This window comes from Meles meles, chromosome X (assembly GCF_922984935.1).
Source record: "Meles meles chromosome X, mMelMel3.1 paternal haplotype, whole genome shotgun sequence".
In the NCBI taxonomy this organism is placed as follows: Eukaryota; Metazoa; Chordata; class Mammalia; order Carnivora; family Mustelidae; genus Meles; species Meles meles.
This window is the reverse complement of record NC_060087.1, coordinates 88,338,583-88,356,220: the sequence shown is the minus strand read 5'-3', so window position 1 is coordinate 88,356,220 and position 17,638 is coordinate 88,338,583.

Genomic DNA, 17,638 nt, shown 5'->3' with positions numbered 1-17,638 from the left:
TTTGGATATGACACCAAAACCACAGTAACCAAAGAAAAAAAGGTAAATTGGACTTCTTCAAAATTAAAAACTTCTGTAGTATATATGTACCAATAATAAAATGAAAAGATTACTCATGGAATGGTAGAAAAAATTGCTAATTACATATTTGTTAAGTCACTTGGATCCAGAATATATAAGGGATTTTTACAACTCAAAAACAGGCAACTAACCTCATTAAAATGACAAAGGATATTAATATATATCACTCAAAGATATATATCATTAGTCATTAGGGAAATGCAAATCAAAACTATAATGAAATAATACTTCACACACACTAGGATGACTATTATTTTAAAAAAATAAGTATTTTCTATGATGTAGAGAAATTGAAGCCCTCATACGTTGTTGGTGGGAATGTAAAATGATGCAGCAGTTTTAGAAAACATTTTGACAAATCCTAAAATGTTAATCATAGGGTCATCACACACCTCAGAAATTCTACTATTAAGTATATACCCAAGAGCAATAAAAACATATACACACAAAAATGTGTGCACGAATGTTCAGCATTGTTCATAATAGTCCAAAGTAGAAACAATCCAAATGTCTATCAACTGATAAGTGGATAAATAAAATGTAGTATGTTCATACCATGGGATATTATTCAACAAGAAAAGAAATGAAGTACATGCTATAAAATATATTAACCTGAAAAACATTATGCTAATTGAAAAGATCCAATCATAAAAGACCACATATTGTATAATTCCACTTATATATACTCTCCAAAATAGGCGATGTATAGAGACAGATAGCATATTAATGGTTGCCTAGGGTTGTGAAAGGTTGGAGGGTTAATGGTGAATGACCACTAATGGGTGTAAGGTTTCTTTTGGGAGTGATAAAATGTTCTGTAATTTATTTATGGTGATATTTGCACAATATCTGAATATATTAAGAGTCAGTGAATTATACCCTTTAAAGTGGTAAACTTTATGGTATGCAAGCAGTAGGTTATATGAGTCTGGAGCTCAAAGGGGTAGTTTAGATTAGAGATAATTATTTGGGTGTTGTCAGTGGATAGATAGAGGACATAAAAAATATATGAGACTAGGTGCTATCATCTAAGGAGAAATTGTAGATAAAAAGATATAAGATACTAGAGCTGAGCCCTGAGATACTACCATATTTAGATATTAGAAAGATGAAAAGAAACCAGTAGAGAAGACCAGAAGAAATGAGACAAGTTAGCAGAATCATATATTTTTCTACAGTCACAATCAACTGCATTAGTGATGTAGGAGACAAATCAGAAGAGAGTTATCTCAAAAGCCAAGAGAAGAAACTGTTTCAAGGAGAAGAGAGTGGTCAATTTTGCCAAAATTACTGACATGTTAAAAAGAGGAGCACTGCAAAGAATTAGCATCGTATTTTACATTGTAGAGGTCATTGATGACCTTGAGAAGAGCTCTTTAGCTCTTTGCATGGAGTACTGGGGATGAAAATCTGATTGAAATTAATACAAAACTGATCTGAGTAAGAGGAACTGAATAAAACCAATTTGATATGTGGGTAGGTAAGAGAAGAAAGTTATTTTTATTTTCTAGTGAAGTGTAAATAGAGGTCATTAGGTGAAAATGAGAATGAGGGAGGAGATTTGGAGGGTTTAAGGATAGAAGAAAAAGAATGAATTTTTAATCTTCTTAGATGTGAGTGGACTAAGGGAATGTATCATGTCACTAGGTGACATTGTCAGCCCACTGGTGGTTTACAGTCATGATTTAAAAATGAGACAAATTAGCACATTTGTGTATTTTCCATAACCAGAACCATCTGCACAGATGTGGGTATGAAAGGGGTGGAAAGTTCAATTCAAAGATATTTGTGATTTTACCAAGCTAAAGAAAAGCTATAGAATTAAGGGTCCATGCAAAAGATTGATTAGGTTGATACACCATGAAATCATAGCTAAGCAAGAGAGTGAGAACTTCTTTGAGTGAGGGTGAAGGGGAATAAAAATGTGTTAAAATCAATGGACTGTGGATCCAGATGAGGTCAAAGGATTTTCGGAGTCCAGTGATAGAGGGAATCAGCTGGAAAAATTAGTGATATGAGAGTGAGACAACTGAAAATAAGGTTGTAAGAGAAGTGTAGTTATTGGTAATTTTATAGTCCAGAGTATATTCTTGTGGAAGTAGGTGGCTGAGATAATGGGGTCAAGTTTATTTGTGTAGGAAGTCTTGGATTACAGGAGGAAGGACACTGACAGAATCAGCTAAGTAGATATTAACTTTATTAAGAATTAGTAGTGTTGGAGTAAATGACAGTCATGATAATGTTTTTAAGGAATAAGGAGGAATGATGTGGGGGTCTATAGATGACTGCAACAAGGAAGGGTAACGGATAATATCATCAGATAGCAAAAGTTTCAAAGGTGGGGCTACCAAGGAGAAAGGAGGGATGTTGATCTAGAAGGGACAATGGCTTAGAAGCTGCAACAGGACATAAAGGAAAGTATCAGGGTATGAGGAAGGAGTTTGTAGAGATGGTAATGAGAGATGATTAGAAATTTCTGGACTTCCTCATTATAGCAATAAATTTTCATTTTTTGATTGCATTAAGTTGAACTTTTTTTCATATGTAGGTGACAGGATAAAATAATTGTAGTCTTAATTTGTTCTCCCTGAGTTTCTCTCCCCAATTTTATGGAGGGTTTTCCTTGGGTAGGTACAGAGGTTATATAGTGGAGCTTAAGCAAAAATTTTCTCAATATCTCTTGCTGGATTTTTTAAAGCCTAAGCTCTTTGACACAATTATGTTAGGTCATTTTCATGAAAGAAAGGGAAAGATGTAATTACATTTTGTAAGTGATGAGGTGGGAACAAAAACATAAGAGTTAAATTCTAGAGAAAGAAATTCATCAGGAATAGGAAAGTTATAAGGAATTCAGGTTCCTAAAACAGCAAGGATTCAGGCTCTCTCAGCACCCAGGGAAGTAGTGTGAACACAGTAGGTATGACCCAAGTTATCTGGACTCCCTGATTTGCCAAAGACTTCCATGACCAGACATAACACAGATGTATCAGAGTCAGTGCAAGGGACTAAATGACTAAATAAATCAATATTGACTAGTGTAGACTATAGACCAGCGGGTACCCCTCAACTTTATGACTTCCCCAGACATTTGTACTACCTTAATGGATGAATGAGTAAGTCCAAATAATTATTAAGATTAAATTTCCTATTAGACTGATGGGATAAGAGTTGGGAGTTCCAATAACCCTTTTTTTGTTTTCTCATTTTTTTCTTTGTTTGGTTTGGTTTGGTTTGGTTTGGTTTTTTCACATTCAAGTTTGTGGTGTAAAATTCACAAATATGTTTTACATTTTCGGATATAAGTCTTTTCAAAAAAAGGTTTTATTTATTCATTTGAGACACAGAGAGAGAAATCACAAGTAGGCAGAGCAGCAGGCAGAGAGAGAGCAGGGAAGCAGGCTCCCTGCTGAGCAGAGAGCGAAATGCTGGCTCAATCCCAGGACCCTGAGATCATGACCTGAGTTTGAAGCAGAGACTTAACCCACTGAGCCACTCAGGCACCCGGATATAAGTCTTTCTTAACTAAGTTTTTAAAAAGATTTTATTTATTTATTTGAGAGAGAGCAAAAGCAAGAGAGATCACAGAGGGAGAGGGAGAAACAGACTCTCTATTGAGTGAATAGCCCCATGTGGGACTCAATCTTAGGACCCTGGGATCAAGACCTAAGTTGAAGGCAGGGCTTAACTGACAGAGCCACTCAGGCACCCTAATTAAGTATTTAATTTTAATTCCAGTATAGTTAATTTACAGTGTTATATTAGTTTCCAGTGTACAATACAGTGATTGAACAATTCTATACATTACTGGGTGCTCATCATGATAAGTGTACTCTTTAATCCCCATCACTTATTTCATCCCCCCCATCCACCTTCCTTTTGGTAACCATCACTTTGTTCTCTATAGTTAAGGGTATTTCTTGGTTTGTTTCTCTTACTGTTTTTTCCTCTGCTCATTTGTTTTGTTTCTTAAATCCCACACATGAGTAAAATCATATGGTATTTGTCTTTCTCTAATTGACTTATTTTGTTTAGCATTATACACTCAAGCTCCATCCATGTTGTTGCAAATGGCAATGATTCATTCTTTTCTGTGGCTGAATAATATTCCTCTCTCTCTCTCTCTCTCTCTCTCTGTGTGGTGTGTGTGTATTTCCCATCTTTAACCTTGGATCCACATCTTGGCTAATATAAATAATGCATCTGGGAGGGAGAGACAAGATGGCAGGGAAGTAGGAGGAGGCGCCTTTTCAACCTGTACCCTTAACTGAGCTGATAACCTACCAAAGAACTCCGATCACCCATGAAATCAGCCTGAGATCAGAATTACACACGTCTGGATCTCTACGGGGGCAGAAGAGGCCAGGGGGCAGGTAAAGCGGAGTGGGAATGTCAGACTGATATCGGAAGATAAACAAAAGGGGGAGGGAGCCACCAGAAGCGACTGATTGGAAAGTAATATCCCAATACGAGAGTGCCCTGTGACTAGGGACCAGCATTAACTTGGAGTCTGGTTGAAAGCACTCAAAAAGAGCAAAAGATCACTGGTGGGGGGGGGGGGAGGAAATTGTGGGAAATGGGGCGGTTAGGGAAAGGGGCTTAAGTCCCAGGACCCAGGACAGCCTCCCCTGGCACTGAGCCAGAGAGTGCGGCAGAGAAACCAGGTCTTGGTCCCTGAGCCGCCAGCGCACCTGAGAACATGTGGGGTCCGGCTCCTGTGAGGGGCTGGGAGCCTCGCCAGATGGCAGAACCTGAGAGGCGCACGCGCCCCACACCCACCCCTGGGCGAGGTGCGCGCCAGCCTGGCGCTCTTAGACACTGTGCGCCCCACCCAGTGCTCTCAGACCCAGAAGGACCAGGCACAGCCCTGCGCTCTCTGACCAAAAAGACCAGGTACACCAGCCGGGCCAGTGGGAAAATATCAGTGTGCGATTGCTGCTTGGAACCTCTCTGGAGGTCTGGAGCTGCACAGACAGCTGCCGCTGCAGTGGTTTTGGGTACAAGGAGGAGATCCTGCACCCCCAGGGACCGAGACTCAGAACCTGCTCTGCCAGCAGCTCTGCAACACCCACAGGGAGTTTCTCTCTGAGAGGGAGGGTGGGGAGCAGTTTGCTTTCCTCTAAACCACCAAAAAACCATCAAAAACTGTCAGGGCCAGAGAAAAAAAAAAAAAAAACAACACAAACAAACATAAAAACATCCAGAGAACAAAAGCCTAAAAAACCGGTTTCCTCAGAGCCCACCCCCTTGAGGGGGGCGGGAGGACTTAACTCAGGGAACATCATTGACTGAAAACCCAAGTGGCAGGCCCCTCCCCAAGAAAACCAACCAGGAAGGAAGAAAAAAAAAAGGACAAGAGAACAACCATCACTACTTCAAAGATGCAACTTTAATTTTTAGCTTGTACTATTCTGGTACATTTTTTGTTTTCTTTCGTTTTGTTTTGTTTTTTTAATTTATTTTTTCAGCGTAACAGTATTCATTGTTTTTGGACAACACCCAGTGCTCCATGCAAAACGTACCCTTCCTATTACCCACCACCTGTTCCCCCAACCTCCCACCCCTGACCCTTCAAAACCCTCAAGTTGTTTTTCAGAGTCCATAGTCTCTTATGGTTCGCCTCCCCCTCCATTTTTTTTTTATAAACATATAATGTATTTTTATCCCCAGGGGTACAGGTCTGTGAATCACCAGGTTTACACACTTCACAGCACTTACGATAGCACCTACCTTCCCCAATGTCCAGAGCCCCCTCCCCCTCTCCCAACCCCACCTCCCCCCAGCAACCCCCAGTTTGTTTTGTGAGATTAAGAGTCATTTATGGTTTGTCTCCCTCCCAATCCCATCTTGTTTCATTTATTCTTCTCCTATCCCCCTACCCCCCCATGTTGCTTCTCCATGTCCTCATATCAGGGAGATCATATGATAGTTGTCTTTCTCCGATTGACTTATTTCACTAAGCATGATACGCTCTAGTTCCATCCATGTCGTCGCAAATGGCATGATTTCATTTCTTTTGATGGCTGCATAGTATTCCATTGTGTATATATACCACATCTTCTTTATACATTCATCTGTTGATGGACATCGAGGTTCTTTCCATAGTTTGGCTATTGTAGACATTGCTGCTATAAACATTCGGGTACACGTGCCCCTTCAGATCACTATGTTTGTATCTTTAGGGTAAATACCCAGTAGTGCAATTGCTGGGTCATAGGGTAGTTCTATTTTCAACATTTTGAGGAACCTCCATGCTGTTTTCCAGAGTGGTTGCACCAGTTTGCATTCCCACCAACAGTGGAGGAGGGTTCCCCTTTCTCCACATCCTCTCCAGCATCTGTCATTTCCTGACTTGTTAATTTTAGCCATCCTGACTGGTGTGAGGTGATATCTCATTGCTGTTTTGATTTGTATTTCCCTGATGCCGAGTGACGTGGAGCACTTTTTCATGTGTCTGTTGGCCATCTGGATGTCTTCTTTGCAGAAATGTCTGTTCATGTCCTCTGCCCATTTCTTGATTGGATTGTTTGTTCTGTGGGTGTTGAGTTTGCTAAGTTCCTTATAGATTTTGGATACTAGCCCTTTATCTGATATGTCGTTTGCAAATATCTTCTCCCATTCTGTCAGTTGTCTTTTGGTTTTGTTAACTGTTTCCTTTGCTGTGCAAAAGCTTTTGATCTTGATGAAATCCCAATAGTTCATTTTTGCCCTTGCTTCCCTTGCCTTTGCCGTTGTTCCTAGGAAGATGTTGCTATGGCTGAGGTCGAAGAGGTTGCTGCCTGCATTCTCCTCAAGGATTTTGATGGATTCCTTTCTCACATTGAGGTCCTTCATCCATTTGGAGTCTATTTTCGTGTGTGGTGTAAGGAAGTGGTCCAATTTCATTTTTCTGCATGTGGCTGTGAAATTTTCCCAGCACCATTTATTGAAGAGGCTGTCTTTTTTCCATTGGACATTCTTTCCTGCTTTGTCGAAGATGAGTTGACCATAGAGTTGAGGGTCGATTTTTGGGCTCTCTATTCTGTTCCACTGATCTATGTGTCTGTTTTTGTGCCAGTACCATGCTGTCTTGATGATGACGGCTTTGTAATAGAGCTTGAAGTCCGGAATTGTGATGCCACCAACTTTGGCTTTCTTTTTCAATATTCCTTTGGCTATTCGAGGTCTTTTCTGGTTCCATATAAATTTTAGGATTATTTGTTCCATTTCTTTGAAAAAAATGGATGGGATTTTGATAGGGATTGCATTAAATGTGTAGATTGCTTTAGGTAGCATAGACATTTTCACAATATTTATTCTTCCAATCCAGGAGCATGGAACATTTTTCCATTTTTTTGTGTCTTCCTCAATTTCTTTCATGAGTACTTTATAATTTTCTGTGTATAGATTCTTCGTCTCTTTGGTTAGGTTTATTCCTAGGTATCTTATAGTTTTGGGTACAATTGTAAATGGGATTGACTCCTTAATTTCTCTTTCTTCAGTCTTGTTGTTGGTGTACAGAAATGCAACTGATTTCTGTGCATTGATTTTATATCCTGACACTTTACTGAATTCCTGTACAAGTTCTAGCAGTTTTGGAGTGGAGTCTTTTGGGTTTTCCACATATAGTATCATATCATCTGCGAAGAGTGATAGTTTGACTTCTTCTTTTACCAATTTGGATGCCTTTAATTTCTTTTTGTTGTCTGATTGCTGAGGCTAGGACTTCTAGTACTATGTTGAATAGCAGTGGTGATAATGGACATCTCTGCCGTGTTCCTGACCTTAACGGAAAAGCTTTCAGTTTTTCTCCATTGAGAATGATATTTGCGGTGGGTTTTTCATAGATGGCTTTGATAATATTGAGGTATGTGCCCTCTATCCCCACACTTTGAAGAGTTTTGATCAGGAAGGGATGCTGTACTTTGTCAAATGCTTTTTCAGCATCTATTGAGAGTATCATATGGTTCTTGTTCTTTCTTTTATTAATGTGCTCTATCACATTGATTGATTTGCGGATGTTGAACCAACCCTGCAGCCCTGGAATAAATCCCACTTGATCGTGGTGAATAATCCTTTTAATGTACTGTTGAATCCTATTGGCTAGTATTTTGGCGAGAATTTTTGCGTCTGTGTTCATCAAGGATATTGGTCTGTAGTTCTCTTTTTTGGTGGGATCCTTGTCTGGTTTTGGGATCAAGGTGAGGCTGGCCTCATAAAATGAGTTTGGAAGTTTTCCTTCCATTTCTATTTTTTGGAACAGTTTCAGGAGAATAGGAATTAGTTCTTCTTTAAATGTTTGGTAGAATTCCCCTGGGAAGCCGTCTGGCCCTGGGCTTTTGTTTGTTTGGAGATTTTTGATGACTGTTTCAATCTCCTTACTGGTTATGGGCCTGTTCAGGTTTTCTATTTCTTCCTGGTTCAGTTGTGGTAGTTTATATGTCTCTAGGAATGCATCCATTTCTTCCAGATTGTCAAATTTGTTGGCATAGAGTTGCTCATAGTATGTTCTTATAATTGTCTGTATTTCTTTGGTGTTAGTTCTGATCGCTCCTCTTTCATTCATGATTTTATTTATTTGGGTCCTTTCTCTTTTCTTTTTGATGAGTCTGGCCAGGGGTTTATCAATCTTATTGATTCTTTCAAAGAACCAGCTCCTAGTTTCATTGATTTTTTCTATTGTTTTTTTGGTTTCTATTTCATTGATTTCTGCTCTCATCTTTATGATTTCTCTTCTCCTGCTGGGTTTAGGGTTTCTTTCTTGTTCTTTCTCCAGCTCATTTACGTGTAGGGTTAGGTTGTGTACTTGAGACCTTTCTTGTTTCTTGGGAAAGTCTTGTACCGCTATATATTTTCCTCTCAGGACTGCCTTTGCTGTGTCCCACAGATTTTGAACCATTGTGTTTTCATTATCATTTGTTTCCATGAAATTTTTCAATTCTTCTTTAATTTCCTGGTTGACCCATTCATTCTTTAGAAGGATGCTGTTTAGTCTCCATGTATTTGGGTTCTTTCCAGCGTTCCTCTTGTGATTGAGTTCTAGCTTCAGGGCATTGTGGTCTGAAAATATGCAGGGAATGATCCTAATCTTTTGATACCGGTTGAGACCTGATTTGTGACCCAGGATGTGATCTATTCTGGAGAAGGTTCCATGTGCACTAGAGAAGAATGTGTATTCTGTTGCTTTGGGATGAAATGTTCTGAATATATCTGTGATGTCCATCTGGTCCAGTGTGTCATTTAAGGCCTTTATTTCCTTGTTGATCTTTGGCTTGGATGATCTGTCCATTTCAGTGAGGGGAGTGTTAAAGTCCCCTACTATTATTGTATTCTTATTGATGTGTTTCTTTGATTTTGTTATTAATTGGTTGATATAGTTGGCTGCTCCCATGTTAGGGGCATAGATATTTAAAATTGTTAGATCTTATTGTTGGACAGACCCTTTGAGTAGGATATAGTGTCCTTCCTCATCTCTTATTATAGTCTTTGGCTTAAAATCTAATTGATCTGATATAAGGATTGCCACCCCAGCTTTCTTCTGATGCCCATTAGCATGGTAAATTGTTTTCCACCCCCTCACTTTAAATCTGGAGGTGTCTTCGCGTCTAAAATGAGTTTCTTGTAGGCAACATACTGATGGATTTTGTTTTTTTTTATCCATTCTGATACCCTGTGTCTTTTGATTGGGGCATTTAGCCCATTAACATTCAGGGTAACTATTGAGAGATATGAATTTAGTGCCATTATTAGCCTGTAAGGTGACTGTTACTGTATATTGTCTCTGTACCTTTCTGATCTACTACTTTTAGGCTCTCTCTTTGCTTAGAGGACCCCTTTCAATATTTCCTGGAGAGCTGGTTTGGTGTTTGCAAATTCTTTCAGTTTTTGTTTGTCTTGGAAGCTTTTGATCTCTCCTTCTATTTTCAATGATAGCCTAGCTGGATAGAGTATTCTTGGCTGCATGTTTTTCTCGTTGAGTGCTCTGAATATATCATGCCAGCTCTTTCTGGCCTGCCAGGTCTCTGTGGATAAGTCTGCTGCCAATCTAATATTTTTACCATTGTATGTTACAGACTTCTTTTCTCGGGCTGCTTTCAGGATTTTCTCTTTGTCACTAAGACTTGTAAATTTTACTATTAGGTGACGGGGTGTGGACCTATTCTTGTTGACTTTGAGGGGGGTTCTCTGCATCTCCTGGATTTTGATGCTTGTTCCCTTTGCCATATTAGGGAAATTCTCTCCAATAATTCTCTCCAATAGACCTTCTGCTCCCCTCTCTGTTTCTTCCTCTTCTGGAATCCCAATTATTCTAATGTTGTTTCGTCTTATGGTGTCAGTTATCTCTCGAATTCTCCCCTCCTGGTCCAGTAGCTGTTTGTCCCTCTTTTGTTCAGCTTCTTTTTTCTCTGTCATTTGGTCTTCTATATCACTAATTCTTTCTTCTGCCTCATTTATCCTAGCAGTGAGAGCCTCCATTTTTTATTGCACCCCATTAATAGCTTTTTTGATTTCAACTTGGTTAGATTTTAGTTCTTTAATTTCTCCAGAAAGGGCTTTAATATCTCCAGAGAGGGTTTCTCTAATATCTTCCATGCCTTTTTCGAGCCCGGCTAGAATGTTCAGAATCGTCATTCTGAACTCTTGATCTGACATATTACCCATGTCTGTGTTGATTAGGTCCCTAGCCTTCGGTACTGGCTCTTGTTCTTTTGTTTGTGGTGATTTTTTCCGCCTTGTCATTTTGTCCAGATAAGAGGATATGAAGGATCAAATAAAGTACTAAAAGGGTGGCAAAGACCCCAGAAAAATGCGCTGTAACCAAATCAGAAGAGACCACAAATTGTGGGGGGGAGAAAGGGGATAAATAGAGGTTCAGAAAAAAAAAGAAAAAAAATTAAAAAGTAAAACAAATAAAGAAAAAATATATATATTTAGATAAACTAGTCAAAAAACGTTAAAAAAGAAAAGGGTAAAATTTTAAAAAAATTAGTAGAAGAAGAAAAAAGAAAAAAAGAAAAAAAATTGAAAAAAGAAAAAAAAAATTGAATTAGCCGCAGGACTAAAGAATCATGGGGAGAAAGCCATGAGTTCCGTGCTTTGCTTTCTCCTCCTCTGAAACTGCGCCGCTGTCTTAGGAATTGAACCTGCTTTCCTTGATAGATGAACTTTGTCCTGGCTGGATATTCTGTTGATCTTCTGGGGGAGGGACCTGTTGTAGTGACTCTCAAGTGTCTTTGCCCGAGGCAGGATTGCACCGCCCTTACCGGCGGCCAGACTAAGTAATCGGCTCGGGTTCGCTTTTGGGATCTTCTGTTCCCTGAACGCTTTCCGTAGAGTTCCGGAGGACGGGAATGAAAATGGCGGCCTCCTAGTCTCTGGCCCGGAGGAGCAGAGAGCCTGGGGCCCCACTCCTCAGTGTGCCCCCAGAGGACAGCACCCAATCTCTCCCGTATCCCCAGCCTCTAGCCGCGCTCCGAGCTCACCCAGCCCGCGACCAATTCAAGGTAACCCCGAGCTGAGAGTTCAGTCCTTGGCTCTGTCTCTGTAGCTGGCTTCTCTGTTCTAATACCTGCGAGCTCTGCGACACTCCAACACCCCCGATCCTTCTGTGACCCTACGGGACCTTGGGCCACGCTCATCCCATGTGGGCTTCCCCCTGGTTTAGCCTCTGGAGCAATGTCCCTCAGTGGAACAGACTTTTAGAAGTCCTGATTTTGTGCTCCGTTCCTCTGTCGCTTGCCAGGAGCCGGCCCCTCCCCCCACGGTCTATCTTCCCGTCATTTTAGTTTCACTTGTCCGCCAGTCCGACCTTTCAGAAAGTGCTTGATTTTCTGTTTATAGAATTGCTGTTCATCTTCTCTTCGATCTCCCGTTGGATTTGTAGGTGTTTGCAATGTTTAGATAAGCTATCGAGCTGATCTCCTGCTACCTGATGTAGTCTCAGCCTGCTACTTCTCCGCCATCTTGACTCCTCTCCCTCATTTTTTATATCAATAAATTTTTTAACCTATTCATCATCACAGTGATATGTCCAATACATCAAATTCCATAATAACTTTCTAACCTGAACTTTTTGATACATACACCCATGTTTTTCTTTTGCTTTTCTATTTTTTTTAAATTTTAGTTTAGTTTATTCTTTTTTATATTTTTATTTTCTAATATTCATACAGAGTTAAACTTCAAGGTAACCTCCTTTCCCCAATGAATGCTACCCCTATAGGTAAAACAATTTTTAATCCCTCTTTATCTTAAGAAAGTTGAGTCCTTTAACAAAGATATCAAGATACATCCAGGAAGAATCAAAATAACCTTCACCGCCCACGTTGAGAATTTAACCACTCTCCCATCTTTTTCTTCCACCAGTGTTTCTGTGCATTTGTGTTTGTCCTGATAGTATATAAATCTTATGCCTGGGGTTCTTTTTGACGAGGTTCTTCCTTTTTTTTTGCTTATATATATATATTTCTTTTTTTTTCTCTTCTCATATACTTTTTTCAGTCTTTTTGTTTGTCTGTTTTTGTTTGTATACTTCATAAATCTTATCTTGGAACCCATTCGGGCTGAGCCTTCTCTTTTATCTTCCCTTTTTTCCCCTCTCTCTCTCTCCCTCTCTCTCTTTTCTTTTCTTTTTCTTTTCTTTTTTCTTTCATTTGGGTGGGGAATCCTGATTACTCAGAAGCGTTCCTGGGTGCACCTTGACTGCACAACAGTCGATACATCCAGCTACATCCATTCAGTCATCTCTCACCAAAATGACGAGGAGGAGGAATGCCCAACAGAAGAAAAATACAGAGGATGGGCCTTCTGCAACAGAGCTAATGGCTATTGACACAGACAATATGTCAGGAAAGGAATTCAGGCTAACAATTATCCAGGCAATAACTAGGTTACAGAAAGGCATGGATGACCAAACGGAATTCATTAGGGCAGAACTGAAAGCCACCAGGGATGATGTTCACAATGTTAGGGCAGAACTGAAAGCCACTAGGGATGATGTTCACAAAGCTCTCAATGAGTTCCAATCTAATCTAAACTCTCTAAAAGCTAGGGTAACTGAGACAGAAACTAGAATTAGTGATCTGGAGGACAAACAGATAGAGAAAAAGGAACCAGAGGAAGCCTGGAACAAACAGATTAGAAGCCACAAAAACAGAATCAGGGAAATAAATGGTGCCATGAAACATTCCAACATCAGAATTATTGGAATCCCTGAAGAGGAGGAGAAAGAAAGAAGTCTAGAAAATATAGTGGAAGAAGTTGTCTATGAAAATTTACCCAATCTCGCAAATGGAACCAGCGTTCATGTACTAGAGGCAGAAAGGTCTCCCCCCAAGATTATAGATTCTTAAAAAAAAATCTAGGCAACCTGATAGTAAAATTGAAAAATCATAATTGTAGATACAATCTCTTGAAAGCTGCTAGGACAAAGAGGCTACTTACCTACAGAGGAAAGCCCATCAAAATAACATCAGACCTGTCCACAGAGACCTGGCAAGCCAGAAAGGGCTGGCAAGATATATTCAAGGTACTAAATGAGAAGAACATGCAGCCAAGAATACTTTATCCAGCAAGACTGACACACAAAATGGATGGAGAGATAAAGAGTTTCTAAGACCCGCAAGGCTTAAAAGACCATGCAACCATCAAGCCGACACTGCAAGAAATTTCAAGGGGGGTTCTATAAAAGAGAAAAAAACCTAAAAATATCATTGAACAGAAATATAGAGACAATCTACAGAAAGAAAGACTTCAAAGGTAATACGATGTCAATAAAAACGTATCTCTCAATAATCACTCTCAATGTGAATGGCCTAAATGCACCCATAAAACGACACAGAGTTGCAGATTGGATAAAATGACAGGACCCATCCATATGTTGTCTTCAAGAGACCCATTTTGAATCTAAAGATACACCCAGACTGAAAGTGAAGGGATGGAGAAGCATCCTTCATGCTAATGGATCTCAAAAGAAGGCCGGGGTAGTGATCCTCATACCAGAAAAATTAGATTTTAAACTAAAGACTGCAGTCAGAGATACAGAAGGACACTACATAATTCTTAAAGGGACTATCCACCAAGATGATCTAACAATTGTAAATATCTATGCCCCCAATATGGGAGCAGCCAATTACATAAGAAAACTATTAATCAAGATAAAGAGTCATATTGATATGAATACATTAATAATACACCTCTCTCAGTAACAGACAGATCATTGAAGCAGAAAATCAATAAAGAAATAAGACCATTGAATGAAACATTGGACCAGATGGACCTCATAGACATATACAGAACATTCCACCCTAAAACAACATAATACTCATTCTTCTCAAGTGCACATGGAGCCTTCTCCAGAATAGACCACATACTAGGTCACAGGCAGGACTCAACCAATACCAAAAGACTGACATTATTCCCTGCATATTCTCAGATCACAATGCTTTGAAACTGGAGCTCAATCACAAGGAAAAGTTTGGAAGGAACTCAAACACCTGGAAGCTAAAGACCACCTTACTTAAGAATGCTTGGATCAACCAGGAGATCAAAGAAGAACTTAAACAATTCATGGAAACCAATGAGAATGAAGACACTTCGGTCCAAAACCTATGGGATACAGCAAAGGCGGTTCTAGGGGGAAATACATAGCCATCCAAGCCTCCCTCAAAAACATGGAAAAATCCAGAATACACCAGCTCTCTCAACACCTTAGAGAACTGGAGAATCAACAACACATCAAACCAACTCCACACACAAGAAGGGAAATAATCAAGATTAGAGCAGAGATCAATGAGGTAGAAAACAGAGATACAGTAGAACATATCAATGAAATGAGAAGCTGGTTTTTTGGAAGAGTCAATAAGATCGATAAACCATTGGCCACACTAATCCAAAAGAAAAGAGAGAAAGCCCAAATTAATAAAATTATGAATGAAAAGGGAGAGATCACAACTAACACCAAGGAAATAGAAACAATCATCAGAAATTATTACCAAAAGTTATATGCCAATAAGCTAAGTAACCTAGATGAAATGGGTGCATTCCTGGAAAACTATAAACTCCTAAAATTGAATCAGGAAGAAATTGACAACCTGAATAGACCGGTATCTAGTAATGAGATTGAAGCAGTGACCAAAAACCTCCCAAAAAACAAGAGCCCAGGACCTGACGGATTCCCTGGGGAATTGTACCAAACTTTCAAAGAAGAAATAACACCTATTCTCCTGAAGCTGTTTCAAAAAATTGAAGCAGAAGGAAAACTTCCAGACTCTTTTTATGAAGCCAGCATTACCCTGATCCCCAAACCAGGCAAAGACCTTCCCTACCAAAAAGGAGAATTTCAGACCAATAACACTGATGAATATGGATGCAAAGATTCTCAACAAGATCCTAGCAAACAGGATCCAGCAGCACATTAAAAAGGTTATCCACCATGACCAGGTGGGATTCATCCCTGGGTTACAAGATTGGTTCAATATTCACAAGTCAATCAATGTGATAGAACAAATCAATAAGAGAAGAGAGAAGAACCACATGGTCCTCTCAATGGATGCAGAAAAAGCATTTGACAAAATCCAGCATCCGTTCCTGATGAAAACGCTTCAAAGTATAGGGATAGAGGGAACATTCCTGAACTTCATAAAATCTATCTATGAAAGACCCACAGCAAATATCATCCTCAATGGGAAAAAGCTTGCAGCCTTCCCGTTGAGATCAGGAACACGACAAGGATGCCCACTCTCACCACTGTTGTTCAACATAGTATTAGAAGTCTTGGCAACGGCAATCAGAAAACAAAGAGAAATAAAAGCTATTCAAATTGCCAATGAAGAAGTCAAACTCTCTCTCTTCGCAGATGACATGATACTTTATATGGAAAACTCCAAAGTCTCCACCCCCAAACTACTAGAACTCATACAGCAATTCAGTAACGTGGCAGGATACAAAGTCAATGTATAGAAATCAGTGGCTTTCTTATACACTAACAATGAAAATATAGAAAGGGAAATTAGAGAATTGATTCCATTTACTATAGCACCAAGAACCGTAAGATACCTGGGAATAAACCTAACCAAAGAGGTAAAGGATCTGTACTTGAGGAACTACAGAACACTCATGAAAGAAATTGAAGAAGACACAAAGAGATGGAAGACCATTCCATGCTCTTGGATTAGAAGAATAAACATTGTTAAAATGTCTATACTCCCTAGAGCAATCTATACTTTTAATGCCATTCTGATCAAAATTCCACTGGTATTTTTCAAAGAGCTGGAGCAAATAATCCTAAAATTTGTATGGAATCAGAAGAGACCTCAAATTGCTAAGGAAATGTTGAAAAACAAAACAAAACTGGAGGCATCACGTTACCTGACTTCAAGCTGTGATCACCAAGACAGCATGGTACTGGCATAAAAACAGACACATAGACCAGTGGAACAGAGTAGAGAGCCCGGATATGGACCCTCAACTCTATGGTCAAATAATCTTCAACAAAGCGGGAAAAAATATACAGTGGAAAAAAGACAGTCTCTTCAATAAATGGTGCTGGGAAAACTGGACAGCTATATGTAGAAGAATGAAACTCGACCATTCTCTTACACATTACACAAAGATAGACTAGAAATGATTAAAAGACCTCAATGTGAGACAGGAATCCATCAGAATCCTAGAGGAGAACATAGGCAGTAACCTCTTAGATATCAGCCAGAGCAACTTCTTTCAATATATGTCTCCAAAGGCAAAGGAAACAAAAGCGAAAATGAACTTTTTGGACTTCATCAAGATCAAAAGCTTCTGCACAGCAAAGGAAACAGTCAACAAAACAAAGAGGCAACCCACGGAATGGGAGAAGATATTTGCAAATGACAGTACAGACAAAAGGTTGATATCCAGGATCTATAAAGAACTCCTCAAACTCAACACACACAAAACAGATAATCATATCAAAAAATGGGCAGAAGATTTGAACAGACAGTTCTCCAATGAAGACATACAAATGGCTATCAGACACATGAAAAAATGCTCATCATCACTAGTCATCAGGGAGATTCAGATTAAAATCACATTGAATTATCACCTTACACCAGTTAGAATGGCCAAAATTAGCAAGACAGGAAACAACGTGTGTTGGAGAGGATGTGGAGAAAGGGGAACCCTCTTCCACTGTTGGTGGGAATGCAAGTTGGTGCAGCCACTTTTGAGAACAGTGTGGAAATTCCTCAAGAAATTAAAAATAGTGCTTCCCTATGACCCTGCAATTGCACTGCTGGGTATTTACCCCAAAGATACAGATGTAGTGAAAAGAAAGGCCATCTGTACCCCAATGTTTATAGCAGCAATGGCCACGGTTGCCAAACTGTGGAAAGAACCAAGATGCCCTTCAATGGACGCATGGATAAGGAAGATGTGGTCCATGTACATGATGGAGTATTATGTCTCCATCAGAAAGGATGAATACCCAACTTTTGTATCAACATGGACGGGACTGGAAGAGATTATGCTGAGTGAAATAAGTTAAGCAGAGAAAATCAAGTATCATACGGTTTCACTTATTTGTGGAGCATAACAAAGAACATGGAGG